Here is a 25,134-nt window from a genome sequence, read left to right as displayed (position 1 = left end):
AGACTTAAGATCTACATTTAAAAATACTGCATTTAATATTTAGCAGTTTGTTGTATACGTACGTGTAATGTAATGAAAATGGTGTTGAATGTATTTTATGTTCCTTTATTTCACTAATTAAAAACATATGTGTGGTAACCTACATAACGTAACTCCGTAAGTAATGAAGTGAGTAACGGCCCATGGCATCTGTCAATGTCCAAGTGTCATGTCATAGAACTACTAAATGTCAAGTATATGACAACTCTCCTCCTCGTAAGGAAATGCTAAACTTGTAAGGTTAATAAATTAAAAACAAAAACATAATACAAGTCCAGCCTTACAGGCTTTTTTTTCACCCGTTGGGACCTTCGTAGTACGGGGGCGTTATCTGAGCTAGCTGCAGTATTTATAGTATCTAGTATATGTGGTAAGCAAATTGAAGTATTATTTAAATCATGTACATCTTTATCTTGAACTGAACTGAGAATATAAATCGGAAATCGAATTCAGGATTCAGCCTAAATCTATGCAAAATAGGCAGACGACAAATGTACATTGGCATGGAGATTTATAATTGTATTCACGTCATGCCAATTTGTTTAGACAGAAATCCTTCGGGAAAACGATTTCTTAATACTCCACGCTAGAGTAAAATAATAAAAATAAAGCCAAGAGTCAGAAATATGCATGCCAGCTAATGGTGGTGCGCTGTATTTACTTGTGGTACCTTATTTAATTTTAAATATGTTATTTATATTTTAAAAATACAGACAACCTATAGTACGAAACTCCGCGTCAGTCTACAGTACCGTCTATTGTTCCACTTTTTTTTGTAATTTTCTTTCAACTGAACTAGAACATGGTGCTGCTTCATTTGACGCAAAAGTATCTGGAACAATTGGATTATTACCCAGGTCAAAATGTGTCGGTTGTATATTAATGTATATAGGTGTACTTTTTCCTATAGATCTGATTTGATCTATATGTCTCTTCCATATTCTTGTATCGTCTAACTGTATAAGGTAGTGAAATTTCCCTAGTTTACGTTTAACTCTACCAAATTCCCATTTATCAGCATGTATGTAATCACGAGTCTCTACTCTATTTCCCACCTCTAAGTTTCTCTAAGTTTCTCTAAGTTTCCTCTAACTTGAGATGGTTTTGATTTTGTACAGGTGTTTTGTAAAACGATTTCAATAAATCTAATCGTGTTGGGATCTCTCTTCCAAACATCAAATTTGAAGGACTGACATCAGTTGTACTATGAGGTGTTCTTCTGTAATTTAGTAAGAATTTGTTGAGCTGTAGCTCCCTTTCATTATTATTTCCTTTTTGTACACGTAGCGCTTGTTTGAATGTTTGTACGTACCTTTCTGCCATTTTATTTGTAGTTGGATGATATGGTGCACTGAATTTGTGAAAGTGCTGCAAAATCTACATGAACTCTTTTAAAAGTGGTTATAGTTGTCTTCCATGGGTGTACTACTGTTTTTTCTGGATTATTCCTGATTTTGTTGCAGTCTGTACAATTTTTGCATATCTCTTCTATATAGAGAGATCCAAAAAACTAAAACTTCTTCTTCTTCTTCGTTTGTTTTTGGGTTTCGATTATATAATCATTTACCCAGTACATGTAAGGTTATGCTCGTCTTGCTCTAGGCAATGCACAACCAGGGATAAATTTCTACTTCTGTTTACTTAACTTTGACAGTTATTTTGACAATACTCATAAAAACTGGCAGCATCAGATAAAACATTATAAAAACTAAATGCATAGCTAGAAATATATTGGAGCAGTTTATTACATAATTAGTGAAATTTATTTAAAATTTATCTTTGAGTAATGGCTGTTCTGTTGGTAAACGATTTTAGAACACGTTTTTACTTAGTTTCCAACTGAGATAAAAGTTTTAGTTGTGTATATTCAATTCTATCAAAATTAAATATACACAACATCGTTTCTTGTTTATTTCTTTTATATTCCCAAAGAAGAAAATAAACAGTATCGAAGGTTTTAGTAAAAAAAGTACTATTTTTATCAACCTATATATATGTATATATATATATATATATATATATATATATATATATATATATATATATATATATATATATATATATATATATACCTCATTCTATTTTCCTGAATTTAAACCGTCGAATTTCAATACAAAGTTTAACCACGAGTTTATCCTTTAAGCCTTTTTATTCACTGAAAATGTCATATGAGATAAGCAAAAAGAAAAGGAAATTAACATTTGAACCTAGTTAGTTTTCCTGAAAATCGACGAAAATCGTCGCAGCACATGCGATTCTTTATACACAAGAAAATTCAACTTTCACGTAGAGTTTCCTAGGAAACCCCACAGTTCTCATATATTTTACGCTGTTTGATTTTATCTTTTAGTACTTTAAAAGGCATAAGGGATAAAATCGTGGCTAATTGTAAAATTGGGTAAAAATAGATAATAGATGAATTTTTTTTAAATATTTTTTCTTTTTTTCAGAGTGATGATTTAATCTCGTTCTTATACAAATTCCCAATTAGCAAACTTACCAAGGCTGAAGCCAATCAGGTAAGACATAAAAATATTTTGACATATAAATAATTAATATCACTTTGCTACAGACTTTTGTAAGTATACGTTTTCTTGGGGTCAGGTGCAGCATAGTAATGCCCAGTCTCAGCCTAAGAAGCGAAATGTGGTTAGTAAGAACACAAAGTCATTGATACTATACAGAGTGTCCAAAAACTCTCCTGGTAAACGAAAACCGGAGATTCCTCAGATAATTTTAAGACAATTTAACCCAATTTACCTCATCTGAAAATGCTTCCTAAGAGAGCTAGAGCTCTTTGATAATAACTGTTTGTAATCAGTTTCTTTTTAATACCTCCAGAACGCTTCTATTTAGAAAAATAAAAACTGGTACGGGGGACCGATTCTGACTGAGCACAAGTTAACCTGTGTTTTAGTTATGATCGTAATTTATGCAAAAAGTGCAAGTAAAAATCTGATTGATTTTGTGAAAGTTGTGCATATCAATAAAAAAGGTAGTAAGTGACCAACGAGATATTATTTTTCACTTAATTATTCCAAATAACAAACATTTTATTGTATATACCAATAATATAACATTAACCAAAAAATTTTCAATCGAGGTTTAAATTGATAAGAACTGGTTGAATTCCCATTAGGGGACAGGGCCACACTCACTCTTGCGGATAACACCTCTTATTTTAAAATAATTTTACCGAAGCAAGCATGGATATAAGTAATGCATAACAATTTGATTCCGAACCATCTCAATATAAAAGAAATGTACCAAAAAGCTACTCAGCAGTGACCAATCAAATTAAATTTCCTTCCAAAGAACAAGCACTAGTGTTTAGTGCAATTGAAAATACTTCGCTTTAAGACTACCTAATTCCTCTTGGTAATATAATTCTACCATGGTACCATCCAGTACCATGGTGGAATAAGGATTGCAAAGAAGCAATACGGCAAAGTAAAAAAGCTCTAAATAGGTTTAAATGGCACAAAACCCAAGAACGTAAAATAGAATTAAAACGATTAAAATCTAGAGCCCAATTAATCATAAAAAATTTTAAAAAAGTCTCATGTCAAAATACGTCTCAGAAATAAACAGTTCTACTCCAACAAGCGAAGTTTGGAAAAGGGTAAAGAAAATTTCCGGTTTAAAGTATTCTTCATCAATTAACACTCTTAAAATAAATAATATCACAGTCTCTTCTTCACAAGACATTGCTAAAACTCTTGCTTTCACCTTTGAACAACATTCCTCTAGCGAAAACTACTACATTAATTGTCTATCTTGACATATCATTATAGAGACTATCTTGTCTCTAGAAGAATCCCACGAAAACCCCCTATCTTAACCTCTTACTATTATAGAACTAAATAACTCCTTACAAGATATGAAAAACTCAAGTCCAGGACCCGACAATATTCATGTTGTATTCCTAAAGCTAACTAAAGGATATAAAATGGGATATCCTTGGTATATGCGAGACCAGAAGAAAAAGTGATGAGTATATAATACTAAAAAATGGCACACATTTTATACATAAAGGTGTATTCTTGGTAAAACAAAGCCTCACACAGTGTATCGAAGAATTTAAGCCCATATCAGACAGAGTAGCATATCTCATCATCAGGATTAATAAAAGAACCACTCTGAAAGTGATCCAAGTATTCGCTCCGACCAAAAGCCACGACGATGAAGAAGTAGAAATATTTTATGATGAAATAAGAACAGCTATAGATACAAATAAAGCAAATTACGAAATACTATTAGGAAATTTTAATGCTAAATTGGGCAAAAAAGAGGAAGATTACGAACATTTAATTGGTAACTATGGCTACGGGAAAAGAAACGATAGAGGAGAAATGCTTCTCAATTTCATGAATGAACATAACATGTACTCAATGAACTTCTTTTTCAATAAAAAAAACCAAGCAGAAAATGGACATGGATGAGCCCCGATAAAAAGACAAACAATGAAATAGATTATATCTTAACGAAGAATAGAAACCTAGTAGAAGACGTATCAGTATTAAATCAGTTTGACCTAGGAAGCGATCATAGACTAATAAGAACAAAACTAATAATTAACAAAAAACTAGAAAGAAAAAGAATACATGAAAAAAGATACAAATGGACATCTGAAGAAATCAAAAATAGTGAATTTAATAAAAAGATAGCGCATGCATTAAATCAAGTTAGCATGCAGCAGATAAACTTCAATGATATTGATGATTTAAATAACCTTATTACCGAAACAGTGAATAAAAGCCTTCTGCAACTGAAAAAACCAAAAACAACATACAATGAATTAGACAAAGAAATATTACAACAAATAAAAAGAAGGAAGATCTTAAATAAATCTAACAAAAGGGGAACCGACGAATATAGAGAACTTAATAGGCAGATTAGGAAAGGAATCAGACAACAAAAAAGAAAAGAAAACGAAAAATGAATAACAACAACTATTGAAAAAAATAAGAGTATGAAATGCCTCAGACCGACACTAGGACGACGTCAGATGATATCATTAATGGGAAAAGACGAAAATGAAATCACAACTAGAGAAAACATACTGACACGAATAGAAGAATTTTACACAGAACTTTACAGAACACATCAACAAGATGATGAGATGAGACCAGCACGGAAATTAATAAAAAATGTTGGATCAGAAATAATGCCAAAAGTAACAATTTCAGAGGTAACTACAGCATTGGAAAACATGAAGAGAAATAAAGCTGCAGGAGAAGATAGTATTACCACAGATATGATATTAGAAGGAGGTAAAGAACTAATTGCAATTGTAACTAAGCTTGTGGACAGTTGTTTACATCAGGGCAAAGTCCCTAAGAGCTGGAACAACTCTAAAGTAATCTTATTACACAAGAAAGGTGATAGTCGAAAATTGGAAAACTACAGACCCATCAGCCTACTGTCACGCCTGTTTAAAATACTCACCAAAGTCATAACTACTCGAGTAGTTAGCAGTTAGAATAACAAAGTTTCCAGTTTTCCTAGCATTTGTAGACTACGAAAAAGCTTTCGATACCATAGAACACACGGCCGTAATAAACGCAATGCAAAATTGTAGAATAGACAGCAGATATATTAACTTAATAAAAAAACTATGAACCAAGCTACAGCTACATACTACCTAAATGAAAATGAACACACGAACCCTGTACCATTAAACAGGGGAGTCAAACAGGGAGATACTTTATCACCCAAACTGTTCACCTTAGTTTTGGAGGACGTTTTTAAAAACCTAAATTGGAAATATAAGGGAATAAACATAATCCTGATAGCTACTGACCTACAAGAAATGTAAACCATGCTTTTAGAACTACATACCGAATCTTCTAAAATAGGACTGAAAATGAATTTAAACAAAACGAAAGTCATGCACAATCTAAACAATTGGCACAGATCAATTTTAACCTGGAGACCATACCAACACAAAAGACCCAGAGGCAGACTTCCTATGAGATGGACAGATGATCTGAAAAGGACTGCCGGGAAAAATTGGCTACAAGTAGCGTACAATAAAAAACAATGGAAAGGAAGACTTGAAGAGGTTTATGATCAGATGTGAACGTGAATGGCTAGACGAAGAAGAAGAAGAAGAAGATTTCTAAAGCATTTATCAATCTTAGCAGAACATCTACTGCAAATTTTCAATCAAATTTGGCAACAACGACAATATCCGTCTATATGGGCAAAAGCCACAATTTTGCCGTTTTTAAAATCCAGAAAGCCTCGACTTGATCCAGAATTATACAGACCCATCTCTCTAACATGTGCCATAGCTAAATTAATGGAGAAAATAGTCAATGCCCGGCTTATGTGAACACTGAAAAAATCTCATTGCTTCTTACCAGAGCAAAACGGCTCCAGACATAACCGGTCAGCAATTGACAATATCGTAGACTTACAAAGTGATGTCCAAGAAGTGTTAGCAATGAATCAAATGTGCATAGCTATTTTCTTCGATATAAAGAAAGCCTTCAAAACGTGTTGGAGATTCAACATCAATAAAAAATTGCACGACTCCAATATTAGAGGACACTGCTTAGCCTATATCGAAAATTTGTTAAAAGACTTGTCTTCCCAAGTAAGAGATAATAACGTTTATTTTGATTTTTGTACTGCAGAAAAGGTACCCCACAAGGCTCAGTACATAGTTCTACCCTATTCCTAGTTGCCATAAACAACATATTAAACAAATTACATAAACCTCTCAAAGCTCGCCTCTATGCCGACGATTTAGTGGTGTACATTAAAGGAGACATTTGACATTTTTAACCCAACTAGATGAATGGACAGCTAGTACAGGCTTCGAATTCTCCGTTACAAAGACAACTGGTATGGTGTTTACAAAAAAATCATCCATTACACCAGTCCTTTATCTTCACAACAGCATTATTCCCTTCCAAAACTCGGTGAAATTCCTTGGTATGTGGCTGGATCAAAAACTTTCCTGGAAAAAGCCCCTACAACACTTGGCGCTAACATGCAACAAAAGATTCAAAAACAATCTAAATGAGATTCTTGAACGAGACTACCTTAACTGCACAAACATCTTTATTGATGCCTCTAAATCTAATGATGGCATTAGTTGTGCATTTGTTACTCCAACGTATACCTTCAAATTTAAACTACCCCCTAGCTTAAGTGTTTTTACCGCTGAACTGTTTGCTTTGTACCGTGCCCTAAAACATGCAAACTTCTCAAGAATTTCAAAACCTCTGTTTTTCACCGACTCGCTCAGCTCTCTTCTTGCAATACAGCAACTATCATAAACAGCTATTGGAGCAACTAATAAAAACTGAAGTACAAATCGCCCAAGAGAACCACATAACTCCTAAATTTATATCGATCCCATCACATATAGGAATTATCAGTAATGAAGAGGCAGACACTAGTTTTCGTGATGCAGCAACAAGTGCGGAATCTGAATTAGTACGTGAGAGTGTATGTAAAGATCTCAAAACGTTTTTTAAACAAAAAGTGATTGGTCAGTGGCAGCGCGAATGGTTTCTATCGCAATCTAAATTAAGATCGCTAAAACCAGATAAACGACAGTGGAAAACTAGTGCCAGTATACGGTTTATTCTAACGCGCCTACGTATAGGACACACTTAGATCACACTCGTATTTACTTTCGGCCAGTAAACGCCTCCTGTGCGACCTATGTGCTACGCCTCTTACCGTCGTCCATTTGTTAATTGAGTGTCCAAAATACCATAGAGAACGTTCAATCAACAATATACCAAATACTCTACCAGATTTATTAGAAGAAAACTGTCACGTAAAAAACTTATTAAATTACCTAAGGTCAATTAATATTTTGTATCCGATTTAAAGTTTTGTTTACTGAGTAACGCCTCTAATAACCTATTGGTGGATGCGGCAATCTTTCTTCTTAATAAAAAAAACTGGTACGATTATTTATCGTCCAGAGTTAAATTGATTCCAATAATTGCAAATTTCTAGTACCGTTTATAAGCGTCCGTCTTGGGTAGGTCAACGGGTATTTTAACGCATAACTTTTTTATCTGTGACTTTTAAGCATATTTGTGATAATAATTATTAAATTTTCAGATATTTTAGTACTAACAGGTAATTTTACTTTAAGTCGGTAGAATACACCGTTTTCAAGAAAAATCGATTTAAAAATTTTTTTTCGTCATGGAAGTTAAATTAATATTTTTGCACTAGTAGGCAGTGAACTGTCAACAGATCTATAAACTATGTTTTTCCTTGTCAAACTCTTGACAGTTCGTGAAGTTTCTCTTTTAGTTTTTACTTTGTGGCATTCAAACACAATAATTTCAATTCAACAAAAATGGTTTTTAGTAGTGAGGAATACGCTGATATACATTTAGTTTATAGTGAAATGGCGTGTAGCGCTCGAGCAGTAAAGTAGATACGCTGAAAAGTTTCCCGATTAAGAGGAACATATTTAGTATTCCCAAAAAATAATGAAACAGAGAGACATAATAATGAAACATTACAATAAGTTATCACTTTAATGGAAGTTTAGGAAAATTTAGAAAAGTTCGAAGTATACTGTCATGTATCCCACAATTTCAAAATCCTCCGCAAGAAATATCTTACACAACGAAAATTTATATCCTTTTATTTTACAAAGGTACAAGGAGATTTTCCTGGTTAAAAAATTTTCAATCAATTTTTCTAGAAAACGGTGTATCATACAGACTTAAAGTAGTAGTACTTTTTAGTACTAGAATATCTAAAAATTTAATATTCTAGTATCACAAATGCTTAAAAATTACAGACAAAAAAGTTATGCGTTAAACCCGTTAACCTACCCAAAACGGACGCCTATGAACGATACTAGAAATCAGCAATTAATGGAATGGATTCAGCTTTGGAGGATAATTAATCATATTAGTTTTCATTTTTCTAAATAGAAGCGTTCTGGAGTAATTAAAAAAAAACTACTTACAAGGCGCATCTTCAAAGAGCTCTAGCTTACTTAGGAAGCATTTTCGGACTAAGTGAATTGGGTTAAATCATCTTAAAATTATCTGAGGACTCTGCGGTTGTGGTTTGTCAGAAGACTTTCTAGACACCCTGTATATTGATGCACGAAAACGACGAAAAAACAATGACCTAACATAGTAGTATATGATTATCTGCATCGGCATTAGGGTAAAGAAATTACAATTATTATAAAATAGTGTAAAAATTATTTCCATTTGTGATGGGAGGTCATCAATCCCCACTACAAATATTATTCTTTGTGATCAGAAATCTATCTACTACCGTCAAATTATTTAGATACCTTAAAACCTTAACTCTCTAAAGGGCACTTACTAATATTGTTGAAAATCTTACATAATTATCATTGTAATCATAATATACACATATCATATAAAATATCGTTTTTATGAAATTTATACACTAAACAACGTATATTTTAAGCATATAATTATATCTATTTAAAGGCCTAAATTTTCCGCAACTAAATGTAGGACTGTCTAAGTCTTGCCACTTATCACTATCTTGTTCATTTTTAACCAGTTTCAAGCAATTCTCTTTAGGTCGTCGGTCAATCTGCTGGTGGCGTGCCTATAATTATGTAAGCTTTGTGTCTAGGATGTCATTTACTTATCCTACATGTCTCGAATAAGAAAGATGTTTTTTCCTATCCGCGTCGATCCAAAGAATCGATCAGACAAAGGAGAGACGCTCTAACGACCCCCCTTTACCCCTTCGATCTCTCAGGTCGATGACCACATCCTGATAGTTTGTCGTTCTATTAATTTCAGTCCTTTTGTCAAATTTACAAAAGTTTGTTTTAATAATTCACGCAAAATTTTGCAAATTAACCTTTGAATATTGACAAAGTGTTGAGTTTGTAATATTACTTGATCGACACGTACATTTCTTGAGCATCTAAGTGTAAAAGAAATGCACATAAACCATCTAAAGAAAAAAATTAGCACAAGTAACATCATCCAGCTTCACAAGTCCACTGCTAAACATAGGCCTTTTTCTCATGTTTCCAATCCTCTCTATCTTGCGCCATTTTCATCCAGTTTTTTTCTTTTTGAATTGTCAGACCATCTTGTAGATGGTCGACCGACCCTTCTTTTGTCTTCCCTTGGTCTCCATTAAAATAACCTCTTTGTCCATTGCCTATCCGCCATTCTAGCTATGTGTCCTGCCCATCTCCGTTTTAGTCTGGCTATCCTTTCGATCACGTCAGTCACCTAGGTTCTTCTCCTGACCTCTTCGTTTTTTATTTTCTCTCGTAGAGTTATTCCTAACTTAGATTCTTCCCTTTGTAACTCTGAGTTTTCTAGCCGAGGCTTTTATTAAAGTAAGTGTTTCTGCACCGGACGTCAAGACTGGGAGGACGCATTGATCAAATACTTTTCTCTTTATGCATATGGGCAGCTCATTTTTAAAAGTTTCTCTCAGTTTTCCATATGCTGCCCACCCAAGACCGATTCTTCTCTTCAGTTCAAGGGTCTGATTATCCCTGCCAATCACAATTTTATGTCCTAGGTATTCATATTGATCTACAAGTTTCTCTGATACGAATTAAAGCTTTTTAGCACATGTCTCATGGTACCGTTTTTTGTTAAGTAAAATATCAAAATATCACGTCTATTTGACACGAATAAATATCAGAGAGAGAGAGAGCACATTTTCGTCTGTTATATATACGAGACAACAGCAGAGCGTGATCGAAAAAGCACTTCTATTGGCTACGAATGCCAAGATTAGAGATAAGTGTGAAAACATGCATCTTCGATGAACACATCTACAGTACATTCAACCAACTTACACCTCTAAACGATCAACGGAATTCGCAGAAAACCTTTCGTTGTAGTAAAAATCACGGTAAACTGCATTGGTGTTCTCCATAATGTTTAACACTTTGCTAAATTTGGGTATAAAATAAATATATGTGTCATTAACCCGTTATTCATAGTTTTGCATATTTTGTTACATATTTTTTAATAAATAGTATTCTTGCATAATGCTATTTAACGTAAATTTCTTTCACCTACTTGTTTAATAATTTTTTGTGAAACAAATACTACCGTGCTAAGGATATTATTTTATATTCAAAATAGATATACAAAGTACTAAATTATTACGTTATTACTTTTAATTTTTGTTAAAAAATACATCGGTGTAAACTAGAATATTTTGTCAATTTAAATAGTGGTGGTTAGATTGACCATATATGTATGTTAGAGTGTACCGTTTTTGAGACGTCTGCGATTACGGGTTAAAGTTAGGGTTTTGGTAAATATATTTAACCTTTTATTTTCAAATGAAAATACTTGTACTAAAAAGAAAATAATTGTGGGAAACATTTTAATTTGTTTATGTACGGTTTCCAACCATTTGTAAACTTTTTATCAAACATAATTAAATTATAAACGACATCCCTAATGATCATTAGGCTAATTTGCTTAATGTGTTTAGGATCTTTGTAAGCGGCTATATTATATTTTACCTCTCAAGCACAATAGTTAGAAAGTTTCTGTTGATCTAAACTCAGTATATTGTAATTCAAACGTGTAGTTTCAAGTGATCATCATGCCCAGACGTAAGTTGGATATTGATGAATTAATTGCAGATATTGGAACAATGGTTACTCTCCACCTTTTGTGCTATCCCTAAAAATACAAACGCTAAATATTGCAGTGAATACAGAACAATATCACTAATAAGTCATATTCTCAAATTATTCCTGAAAATAATATATGGTCGTATAAATAAAAAACTGGAAGAAGGAATAGATGATAGTCAGTTTGGGTTCAGAAACAGAATAGGAACCAGAGAAGCGTTATTTTCTTTTAATGTCTTAGCTCAAAGATGCATGGATATGAATGTTGATGTGCATGTTTGTTACGTTGATTTTGAAAAAGCATTTGACAAAGCAAGACATGAAAAATTAGTCCAAATTCTAAAGACAAAAAACATAGACCATAGGGACTTACGAATAATAACAAACCTCTACTGGAAACAAAGAGCACAAATCGTAATAGATAACGAACCTAGTCCAGAAATTGAAATCAGGAGAGGAGTTAGGCAGGGATGTATTATGTCCCCATTACTGTTTAATGATTATAGTGAAGCCATTTTTGAAGAGGAAAAGTTTCTGGGAAAAATATGGACCAAAAATGAATATAAAAAGACCAAATACATGATAATAACAAAGAAAACAAATTATACCAACAAACATACATTTGGGAAATGTATCGAAAGAGAAGGTTGATAATTACAAATACTTAGGAACCTGAATTTCAGACAATAATGATCAAACAACCGAAATAAGAGCAAGGATAGAAATAGCAAGAAATGCGTTTGTAAAAATGAAAACAATTCTCTGCAACAAAGACCTTAGATTAGAACTGAGAGTAAAAGCACTGAGATGCTACATGTTTTCGATACTGCAATATGGGTTTGAAAGCTGGACATTAAAGCAAGAACACATAAATAAGTTAAAGTCCTTTGAAATGTGGTGTTACAGGAGGATGCTTAGAATAGGCTGGACACAGAAGAAAACTAAGTATTGTGAGAAATGGGCAAATAATGCGAAATAATAAACACAATAAAAATAAGAAAGTTACAATATCTGGGACACGTAATGAGGGGACAGCGATATGAACTGCTAAGGCTGATAATACAGGAAAGATAAGAGGAGGAAGGAGTATAGGAAGAAGAAGAGTGTCATGGTTGAAGAATTTAAGGGACTGGTTTAAATGCAGTTCTATAGAACTCTTCAGAGCGGCAGTAGATAGGGTAAAGATAGTGATGATGATATCCAACCACCGATCGGGAGACGGCACGGCACTTAAAGAAGAAGAATGGAAAAAGACAACGATGGACCTTTAAAGTCATTATTATGTATAAATCAACGTGTTAATGACGCACTCGGGATAAGTGAAAGTAAGCTAAAAACTGTAATGAAGACTGTCAGAGATTCTCAAAAGGATATTACTGTGACTGAGTATCACGAAGACAAGAAAACAACTCGTAAACATTCTAGAAGGATTGATCTACCTGATGGAAAAAAATTTGAAATTCACAATATTTTGTATCGAATGCGTAAAAACAATTGACATGTCCGTTTAGATATTTTACTAGCCAAAATCAAAGAAAGGCAAGTTTCTTGAATTAAGAGGACTAGCCTTTAGAAAGTGTTGAGAGATTTAGGATTTAAATTCAAAAAAGAAAATAATAGGTTACTTTTATGCAAAAGGAGTAGTGTGGTTCACAAAAGAATTAAATTTTTGAAAAATATACTAGACTTAAATCTGAAAATGCAACATTCGTATACTTTAATCAGACACAGATATTTGCAAAGGGTAAAAGAATTTTGGCAAGACGACGGCATACAATCAATAAAACATACAGATAGCGAAGGTAAAAGACACATCATTCTTCATGCAGGAGGGAAAGAAGGCTTTATAGAAAACGCAGATTTGTTTTTTTCTTTAAAATCAATATCTGCTGATTATCATGAAAACATGAATGCATATTTGTTAAATGGATTGAGGAGAAACTGTTACCTAATCTGAGTGAACCATCAGTTATAGTTTTAGATAATGCACCTTACTATTTGGAGATTTTGAAGAAACAACCAAAACAGTCATGTAACGTACCGAGCATAAAAAATTGGTTAGTTAAAAATAAGATCAATTTTTTAGAATACGCCTTTAAATCAGTTACTGGAAATTTCGAAACGTAATGAAAAAGTTATAAACGTAAGTTTATATAGTTAACAAAATATATCAAGTTATGGACATCAAGTACTACATGGTACTACGGTTACCGCCGTATCACTGCCAGTTTAATCCCATCGAATACATCTGGGGTATATGTAAAACGTATTATTATAATCATGTTGGATGCAGTTGATACAGCGACGATGCAGGTAGGAAATGTGGCAAGAAGCTCTTAAAACTGCTACTCCAAAAATATGGGTAAATAAATGTAAAAAATTAATAGAAGAGTGGTGGATCCGAGAAAATAAAATTAGTGAAATTAATCCAGTGATTATACATTTACATAATGATAGCGGTAGTGAATCTAGTGACAACGATGGTGATTTATAAATTTACATAATCAGTAACTACACTATTATAATGTTATTTACAAAATAATTGTATAGCAGGTTAACCATTATATTTATACATTCATTATTAGCCAAATAAACAATAAGGTTGGAAACAAAAAGGTACTCATTAGTAAAGTGTCGATAAATTTTAGCTCCGAATTAAACGTGTTTTTTGTTATTTTATACCAAAAATTTAAACACAAGTTTGTACTGGGAGTGAAATTAAAGTGTTTTCTAATTACAGAAGTGAAAAATTGTAAGTAAAATTTTTATTTGATTCACATAAAATCATTTAAATGATTTTATTGAAAACTAAACAACAGAAGATCTATTTTTATTTCAAATAAAAATAAGCCGATAAGCTGGCTTAATTACCTTAAGTCAGTAGCGGCTCTATTAATAATACTATTAAATGAATAAAATAAAAATTAAAAATGGGTAACAATTTAAAAACTGACACAGTAATCACCAAACCATTATTAACACCTTCAGCACCAACCTCTTCTTCAACATTAACCTACTCTAATGCCGTAAGCAACTTTAACTTTCCATCCAAAGAACAAGCAGTTGTTTTGTCATCGGTACCGAAAATAAAAATACACGAATACATAACAGCAATAGGAACTTTAGTACAAACAAAAAATATCATCTTCACGTCCAGAATCTTAAATAACAGAGTATGCATTTATCTCAGTAACACTAAAATCTTAGAAAAATTACTATATAATCACAAATCCGTTTCAATACAAAGAAACGACATAGAAACTAGAAAATTAATTACGCCTGCGAGCCGACTAGTGATATCAAATATCTGCCCCAGTATTCCAAACACTATTATCGAAGAAGAGCTCAAAAAATTGGAACTTATTGCAGTGCCTAAAATAACATTTTTTAAAGTTAGCATGTCTGAATCTGATGATGAATACAATCATATATTAAGATTTAGGCTTCAAGTATTTGTTGCTCCAACAACTAATAATCATATCCCAAATTCACTTCTGATATCTCATGACAATACTTCCTACAGAATTTATCTCTCCTTAGATGACCTAAATTGCTCTTAATGTAATACCACAGAACACAAAGATGAAAACGACACTACCGAATCAATTAATACGCAAAATACTGATCAGCTGTCTCAATCTATAAATATTACTATTTCTGAAACAGAAAATTATCCAATAAATAAAACATTCCTTACATCAGAAACCCCAACTGCTCATCAATCCAGTACTCCTGCTACTTCTTCAACCAGACCACTATCAAATACCTCCTCCAACTTACAAAACCTACCCGAATCACTATCTAATAATACCAACATAATATTATATACTTCTATAAAAAGATAAATGTCAACATCTCCTGAAATAATAGAGTCAGACAATCAAAAAATAATAATTCCTGTTTTAAAGAAATCTGCACCTAAAAGGATTAAAAAAGCTTTGAACATCGAAACCTCAATGAAACCTATAGAAGCCATTTTATCGTCAGCTACTACTCCTTACACACTAAAATACACAGAACTATGCGATTATATTACAAATGCTAAAGGTTCAAAGTTTCCTAAAAACGTAGCAAAGGATTATACAAATGACCTAGAAGGACTTAGCGCTGAATTGCAAAAGGTACACGCAAAAAAAAACGACCGACGTCTTAAAAATAACATTTCAAAGATCTTAAAAAGATACATGAAACAGACAACTCTTCTATACTGAGGAAGAAAGCGACGGAAACCCTATCCAATAACCAAATTTATAGTTCAATGGAATTTGAATGGCTTTTACAGCCATATCGAAAACTTAAAAATATTAATCAATGAATTCTCACCTTTAGTAATATGTTTACAAGAAACACGACTTTCTAATAATAATGAAAAAGTGAAAAACTATACACCATACATCAAAAATAGATCGGTGCAGCAAATAGCTAGCGGTAATGTTGGCATCTTTGTTAAATCTACGGTCGAGTCCAAAGAAATTCCGTTAGATAGAAATCTGGAAGCTGTTGCAGTCTCAGTAGTTCATCATTTCAAAATTAACATTTGTAGTGTATATTTACCACATCTGAAAGAATCCATACTCCTAGAACTTCAAAAAATGATAGAACAAATTTTTCTACCACTAAATTTCACCACTACTTGAGTGGAATACACTTTCACACTTATTTAACAGCGACCATCCATCAATTTTAATTACTTATATTAAAGACACAAACATTAATACAAAATCATACGAAACATGGAAATTAAAATCAGCGGACTGGGAAAAGTACACTAGTTTCATAACTGAACTAATGACTTCAAAATATTAGAAGATATAAACATCACAATAACAAATTTTAATGATATTCTAATAGATTTAGCTATAGAAACGATTGAAAAAACTAAAACTACCACAACCTCTACCCTGGTAGAATATCGAAATAGGAACTTCTTTGAAACAAAAAAACACTCCTTTAATATATTGAAAAAACACAATTCCGAAACTAACTTAGCTGGACTTAGAGCATTAGAGCCAGATCAAGGTTTCTAATCAAAAAATCTAAAAAGGAAAGCTGGGCCAATTATGTCTCATCAATAAATTCGTCTACGCCAATAAGTGATATTTGGCAGAAAATAGGGAAAATAAAAGGCTCCACCAAAATTAATCATATTGACTCCATTGCTACAGATAACTTCATTACTTCAGATAAACTAGAAATTGTAGTAACCTTAGCTGATCACTATCAACTATATTCGAGCAATGATCAATACAACTGTACATTCTTAAAACACAAAAAAAAAACCGAATTGTCACAAATCAAAATAGAAGATATTTTATTCCCTCTCAATATACCGATTACACTAGACGAGTTAAACTAAAGCCTAGGCAATGCTTAAAAAACTTCTTCAGGACCTGGTGATATTCCAACAATATTTATTGAAAAACTACCTGAAACAGTAAAAAAAATTCGAGTTTACATCTTTAACAATATTTACACAAATAAAACGTTTCCTTCAATATGGCGTCAAGCAATTGTAATTCCTTTTTTTTAATGAATAAGCCAAAAAACTTACCATCCTTCTATTGTCCAATATCTCTCACCAGTAACATTTGCAAAGCAATAGAGAGTATTGAGTAAAAGACTGAAATGACACTTGGAAAGTAAAAACTTTTTACTCTAATACAAAGACGATACCGTTCAGAGAGATCGACAGCTAATAACATTATTGCACTAGAATCCGAAATTCATAAAGCATTTACAAATTAACAAAAAGTAATTGCAATATTTTTCGACATCCAAAAAGCTTTCGACACAACATGGACGCATTATATCGTCAAAATTATGAAATACTGGAAAATAGTTGGTTACTTTCTCGCTTTCACCAAAAACTTTCTTCAAAACAGGTCCATACAAGTAAAAACGAATGGATTCATGTCAACATCGAAATCACTCCATAATGGAATTCCTCAAGGATCGGCCAAGTTCACTATTATTCTTAATCGCAATAAATAATATAACAAACCATATAAAGCTTCCCGTCAAAGCTAATATTTTTGCCGATGATCTAGTAATACATTTGGAGCCTACTCCAATAAGAAGCCTGCAAGTGATAGCAGAAGAAATGCCACTATACCTCAGAAGAAAATATATATCACTATGCTAAGCTTCAAAAATTCTAAGCGTAAAGGATCATACCTTGCTGGCAAGTTTAGTATAGGCAGAATCACTAGAACAATACGCAAATTATACCACCAAGACAGTAACATTTTACGAACGAGTTAAAAGACTATCGTATTATATCAATCATATCACCTTGGCACCCATATAAATATACCAGACACCTCCCTGGATAGTATTTTTACCAATAGTAGACTCTCCTTACTTAATCATAATAAGCATTCACATATTTCTGCTGAGGTCAGGCTTCAGTATGATGCAAATTTACTTAAATATTCCACTTACAAATTGTTCTTCACTGCTGACTCCAAAGATTGCAATGGAGTAGCAGCTGCTACTGTATCAGAAGACGTAATTTCTGCCACTAGATTAACTGACGTCTGTAGTATTTATACCGCAGAGCTTCAAGCAATACTTAACGCACTAAATTATTGTAAAACCACAAATGAAAAACAAATACTAATATTATCAAATTCATTAAGTTCTTTATAGACCATTAAACATGTTTATCCTACACACATCAATCTATTCCTATTTAAAGACGCGTTGCAACAGCTCCAATTTTATGGGAAAACCATATTATTTATGTGAGTCCCATCACATGTTGTAATAACTGGTAATGACCTAGCAGACAAAACAGCGTTTAAAGCAATAAACAATGTGAATATTCCGACTACAACAGGTATACCAATATCAGATACTAAATCTTTATTTAAGACTTATGTCAATAAAATCTGGCAAGAAGTATGGGATCAAACGAACACAAATCTTGAAGGCATCAAACCAGACGTATCTTCAAAATATCTTCCTATACCACCAAAACGAAAAGACCAGGTAATTATCAGCAAACTCCAGCTTGGGCATACACGACTTACGCACGACTATATAATCTCCAAAGAACCACTACCAATGCGCCAAAGATGCCAAATACCTTTCACAGTCAACCATATAATAATAGAATGTCCAGAGTATACATCAGTCAAGGCGATATTCAAGATAACCAACAGCCTGAAAGAAGCACTGGTTACAAAATTCATTGAAGTTCTGTCTTTTTTAAATTATTGTAAACTCTATAATAAATTATGATTTAATTTTTGTTACATGTACATTGTACTATATTGTTGTAAGAAATGACTTTTAAAATGTACCTCATTTTCTCTATTTTATCATAAACCTATCGCTAATAGCCGCGGTGGTTGATGCTGATAAGTAAATTAAAAACAAAACAATAATATTTAAAATTCAATTTGCATTTTTGCTCCTCATTAACTTTTCCATCAACTGATAATACAGGCAAACATATTCTAAACAAAGTAAATAATTAAAAATATTATGGAGAACTAAAGTGCAGTTTACCGTGCCTTTTATTAAAACAAAAGGTTTTCTGTGAATTCCATTAATCGTTTAGAGTTGTAAATTGGTTGAATGTACTCAAAGGAAGAGAGCGGAGTGAAAGCATATTTCTGGTATGATCATCACGATCAGAGAGAGGGACAGAGACTACTTTTTGTTAATTAAGTAGAAATTAGTGCTCAGGTTTGGATTAAGTAATGGTTTTTAATATTGGGTTTGAGAACTATAGGATTTGATACAGCGAAAAATAAAGCACTGTGTTTCCCATGTGAAAACTTGAAAAATAATAAAGTTACTTTTTCTACACAAAAGTTTAAATAACCGGCGATTGATTTAAGACTAAGCATTCAAATAATAATTTAAGTAACCTACCCTACCCTTAAAGTTTAATTTTGTTTTTTTTAGAATTCATAATCAGAAAATACTGATAAAATTTATAATATTCAGAACATAATAGGTATTTAGTAATATAATCTTTTCTGGAAAGTCTATAATCGTAAACACATGGACGGTGATATCTGTGATACCGCCCACTACGTTTGTGTGTACAACAAAGGAGTTTCACAGCCGAATATATACTTTAATAACATTTTATTTTAATAGATTTTACTAATATACTGCTATATATTCTTTTTTTTATGTAGACATGACTCTGTCGGCTTTTCAAGGTGCATCCAATAACTTTCCAATAGGGAACTGTAAATATAAGAATTACTCTATTTGTTAGTATCCGACTTATATGGTTGTTCTATTCTACTCTTCTATTTCTTAACCAGTTCTTGGTGTTCTCTATATCTGTATTTTTAGCTCTGTCCCATTGTGTCTTACCATCAATTTTTTTAAGTATTTTTATTTTTGCTGTTTCTAACATCCTTTTTGTCCTCTCTGTATCAGGTTGTGTTTCTGCCGCGTATGTCATTATTGGTATGACGACTGTTTTGTAAATTCTGGCTTTCATTTCTTTCCCAATATTTTTATTTCTCGATATTGTTTCATTCAGGCAGCCAGCTGCTCTGTTTGCTCTATTCACTTGATCTTTTACTTTAGTTTCGAGCGTTCCGTAGCGAATTTCGTAGATAATGTCATCTCTAGATATTTAAACTCCATCACTTGTTCTATTATCTGACCTACCAGCTCCAATTTACATTTTGGTAAATTTGCTGTTGTAACCATGCATTTTGTCTTTTTTGGGAAAATTAAATGTTAAGTTTTCTGTTATTTTCGGTTATATTAAATTGGTATAGCATACGTTGTCAATCGTCGTCACTTTAAGAGAGTAGTATTGCGTCGTCTGCATAGCAGATTATTTTAAGTTGTTTTTCTCCCATTTGATATATTCTTTTTTGGTTCTTACTTTTTTTATTTTATCCATAATCAGGTTGAACAATAGAGGACTCTGGTAATCTCTCTGTCTTATCCCATTGCCAGCTGCAATAGGGTCGGTTAGTTCTTCTTCTACCTTTACTTTTATTGTGTTGTTTTGGTAGATATTATCGATCGTTTTTATTATACCTAGAGGTAGATTCATGCACACAAGAAGTGGATAACGTCCTTTAATTTGACCTGATTAAATGCCTTCTTCACGAAAAATAGATATGCCGGTTTATTGTATTCTAATGATTTCTCTTTCACTTGCCTCATCACATATATATATATATATATATATATATATATATATATATATATATATATATATATATATATATATATATATATAAATATACAGCGTCGGCGATCATCCCGACCTAAAACCTTGTTCTTCTGCTACTATTATAACTTCATTCAGTTTATGTGTTATCACATTGGTTGTTAGTTTTAGTGTTGTGTTTAATAAATTAAGTCCTCTGTAATTTTCCGGGTCCGATTTGTCTCCCTTTTTAAAGAGAGGTATTAGGATGCTTGATTTCCATTCTTGAGGAATTCTGTTTTGTTTTATTATTTTTTGGATTAGTTTTAATAGCTTTTTGCTCAGATCTGATCCTCCATACTTTAGGAGTTCGTTTGGTATTCTGTCCTCTACTGGTGATTTTCTATTTGTTTATTTCCTTAATGATTCCTTTACCTTTTCCTTCTCAATATTTAGTTCTTTGTTTGTCGTCACCTCTGGTGTTGGTGGTTCACTATCGTCACCATTAGCAAATAGGGATCTAAAGTAGTCTTCTTATGTTTCCTTCTGAATGTGTTTTATTGTTATAAGGTCGTTCATCTCTTTTCTTTGTCCTCTGGTCATTCTCCATATTTCTATTTGTGTTCCGTAGAAGTCGTGTTCCATCTGTTCGAGAAGCTCTGGCAGTGTTCCTTTTTTATTTGTCTAACTAAAGTACTTGTTTCATTTCTGATTCGTTTAAAGTGGTAATAGGCCTGTTGTGCTTGTTGTGTTTTTTATTGTAAAATGACCTTCTTATTTTTTTCACATTTTATTTTCACTTCCTCTCTAAACCATGGTGTTTCTTTTGCTGCGTTAGTTATGTTATTGTTGAGTTTTTTCCAGCTTTCCTCGATGTTATTGTTGTCTAATATTGCATTCCCAGCAATCTTCTCTGTTATTCTTTTTCTGTATAAGTATTCCGTGGATTCCCTATTTAGTCATTCTACTTTGATTTTTATTTGTGTTGGCACCGCTCTCTTGTGTGTAAAAAATTTCAGGATGATTTTTATTTTAAATAATACTAGGCTATGGTCACTACCTACATCTGCTGAGTTGAGGCATCTTACGTCAATTATTTTTGATGGATGTATATCTCTGGTGGTTATAACATAAGCTGTCATAGATCTTTTTTTCTCCTTTTTTTTATTTCCTGAAGATCGCAAATGTCTTTTTTTTCTCTTTTGGCACTTCTGTTATTTCTTGGTTCCTTGAGTTGAGTGATCTGATATTTCAAGTGGTAATTCTCATCTGGGTTTTGGATGTTTTTCGCTTGTCCTTATTACATTTTATCCTGGCTTGGTATCGGTTGTGGTAACCGCAAAACTACTCAATCCACACCGAAATCACCCCAGGTAGTGTTTACTCCTTAAAAGTCGAAATACTGCAAGGCATATGCATTTATGACAAACATTAGAAATATGCAGCATATATATGTGCATATGCATTTTGCATATAATTCAGTCTGTAGTCGTTACTATTTGTTGCACAGGAATATCTAAGTATCCGTAGTTATTTGTGTATTAATTTTTAATAATAAAACCAACATACAATAACTCTGTAAGCTATTTAAATAATTTTAGGTTGAAATGTTAGTTACAACTTTGGTTCTGGAAAAACCCGAGCTTAGAGCTTCAAATATATTTACTGTGGGCACAAATTTACTATCATCGGTAAGTATAATAAATATTTATGTTTAGGAATAAGTTTAATAAGATTTAAGTCCGGAAGTTAAAAAATCTTTTTCTTTAATTAATTAATAACTAAAACGTTCGATAACGGGCATTACCCTGCTACATGCTTACTATACTGCTGTATAGTATAGAGAACGGAACAAAGTAAATTATAGCATTACGAGACTGAAGACCTTTAAATGCCGATATTACGTATTCGAAAATAATCATACATATGGATGTCTCATACGTATAACATTTCACGTTTTATGCAGTAAAGGAAACAGAAAACCAATATTATAAGGGAGTATCCCTGAAGTGAATTAAAAAAAAAGAGAGAAATAGCTGTCAAATATTTAAACAGCTTATTTGCAAAGATAACAAAGGCCCATTATAAAACTTAAGGTTGATCTGCACCCTATATTAATTTGTTTCTGATCCTAGAGGTAACTCTACTGTGGCATGTTGCTGTGGTAAATTTTTAAACTTAATTGTAGATTTCTACATGGTGACTGTAATATTTTCAATTCCTAACATAAATTACAGTTTTCTATCGTTATATCAATCGGCTGAGCTGTTAAGTTGTGTAGACAGTAATTTTATCAAATAAGCTCTCCATTTAATGCTGATCACTTTATTACTATAGTAAACCAAATAAGCAAAGATATAATGTTACAACATCTTTATGTATAATATTTTAATGCTCTGCTGTGTCCATCGGAATATAATATATATTATGGTATTCATACCATATTGTGAATTTATTGACAAACATGTTTCATTTTTTTATGTTTAATTTTTTTTGACGTATAGTGTAGGTTTACCAAATAATCCAAGTTACGTCTTTGCAGGAACATATTGTTTTTAGAAAAATAAGGTTCCATACACACATATCATTGAAATATGATTTATGTTATCTAAACACTTTCATCAACAAAGAAATAATGTAGGTACTTGGGCGGCGATATCTGTGAAAATCATATTACCATCAAATTCATACTTGTCATCATATATTACATGTTTGTTGATAGTTAAAAATTAAATGATCTGGTAATATTTAATATCTCCTTTTTTTCTTTTTTATCTTTATAATCAACTCTGCCACTTCTTTGGTATGCTAATACCTCTATAAAAGGTTGTCATTCCATCTTTTGCGCGGTCGTCCGATACTTCTTCTGTCGATTGGTGACTTATCTCTTGATATTTTGACGACACAGGTTTCCCTCATTCTACTTATGTGGTTATTCCATTTTTTTTTTCTATTTTGTGTCCATTCAATTATACACTGTACGTAACATTTTAGTCTAATGTCTTCACTTCTCTTTCGATCTTCCAGCGTATTTCCTGTAATTCTTCTCAGTACTTCTCTTCTTGTTTTCATCTCAGTAATAATGTGTCTGTTTCGCCATATAGTGTTATTAAGGCATCCTGCCAGTCTATTTGCTTTTTGTACTTCATCTCTCACTTCTTTCTCCAGGTCTCTATAGCTAGACAGTGTAATTCTCAGGTATTTTATTTCCATTGTTCAATACTGATGCCATCAATTTCTATTTTACATCTGGTAAGTTCTTTGCTGACTACTATTGTCTTAGTTTTCTGAGATGAGATTGTCATATTAAATTTTTTTGCTATTATGTTAAATCTGTGGACAGTATTTGCAGACTATCTTCATCTTTGGCTATCAATATTGCGTCGTCTGCGTAACAGAGTATTTTGATTTCTTTGTTTCCCATTTTGTATCCCCATCTTTTGTTAACGCTTGTGATGATTTCATCCATGATTAAATTGAAGAGCATTGGGTTCAATGAATCACCTTGTCTTATTCCGCTGCCTATTTCTATAGATTCTGTAATTTGTCCATCTATTCTGACTTCCATTTTGTTGTTTTGGTAGATGTTTTCGAAAGTTTTTATAATATTTAAGGGAACCTCTCTATAATACAGAAGAATCATTACATCTTTGAGTCTTACTCTGTCAAACGCTTTCTTTAGGTCAATAAGACACAGAAATGCTGGTCAATTATACTTAAGTGATTTCTCATTAATTTTCTTTATAACGCTTATATATATATATATATATATATATATATATATATATATATATATATACATATATACATATATGTATATATAAGCGTCATAAAGAAAATTAATATATATAAGAGTAAGAAAAAAGAATGCTTTACACAAACAGAAGACCTTTTTGTTGAAGTGTAGATCTAATGGATGTTTCCGTGGACATGTTACAAATGGCCTAGTTAATGTTAATTCCCTTTTACATCATAGGACTTGGAATATTCATCATGATGCTCGGAAATTATGTGACAGGTTTGGAAGAAATATTATTAATTTAGAGATTAAGATCGCTTTTGCTAATACTAACTTTTTTTAAAGAAAATTACATGAGTTACGTACCAAGGCTTATAATATCTTAAATTTCCACACATTTAATGAATTTAATCGTAGACAAAGAATTAAATACAACACAGAATTTCATAAAATCAAAAAAATACAAATTAATAAGTTCAATAAATTAAAAATAGAAGCTTTTGATAAAATAAAATTTCAAGAAAAATGGTTTAAAAATCTAACATCTATTCATTTTCCTTTTGAAATTAAAAAATTTTTAGCATTAGGACCTAAATTTTCCTTATGTCCTTCCAA

At 32.2% G+C, this 25,134-nt stretch overlaps 1 long non-coding RNA gene across 1 annotated transcript in view; it reads left to right on the top strand.

Moving 5' to 3' along the window:
- The first annotated feature begins 244 nt into the window (after window positions 1–244).
- The window catches only part of LOC140449726 (uncharacterized), a 41,432-nt gene continuing 16,542 nt past the window's right edge, over window positions 245–25,134 (top strand). The window contains exons 1-3 of the long non-coding RNA XR_011951873.1: window positions 245–409; window positions 2,490–2,558; window positions 22,382–22,471. This is a non-coding gene — a long non-coding RNA (uncharacterized lncRNA). The remainder of the gene's footprint in view (window positions 410–2,489; window positions 2,559–22,381; window positions 22,472–25,134) is intronic.

This window comes from Diabrotica undecimpunctata, chromosome 9 (genome assembly GCF_040954645.1).
Source record: "Diabrotica undecimpunctata isolate CICGRU chromosome 9, icDiaUnde3, whole genome shotgun sequence".
NCBI lineage: Eukaryota > Metazoa > Arthropoda > Insecta > Coleoptera > Chrysomelidae > Diabrotica > Diabrotica undecimpunctata.
Note: the sequence above shows the minus strand (reverse complement) of the source record. Positions and strands in the feature narration are given on the sequence as shown.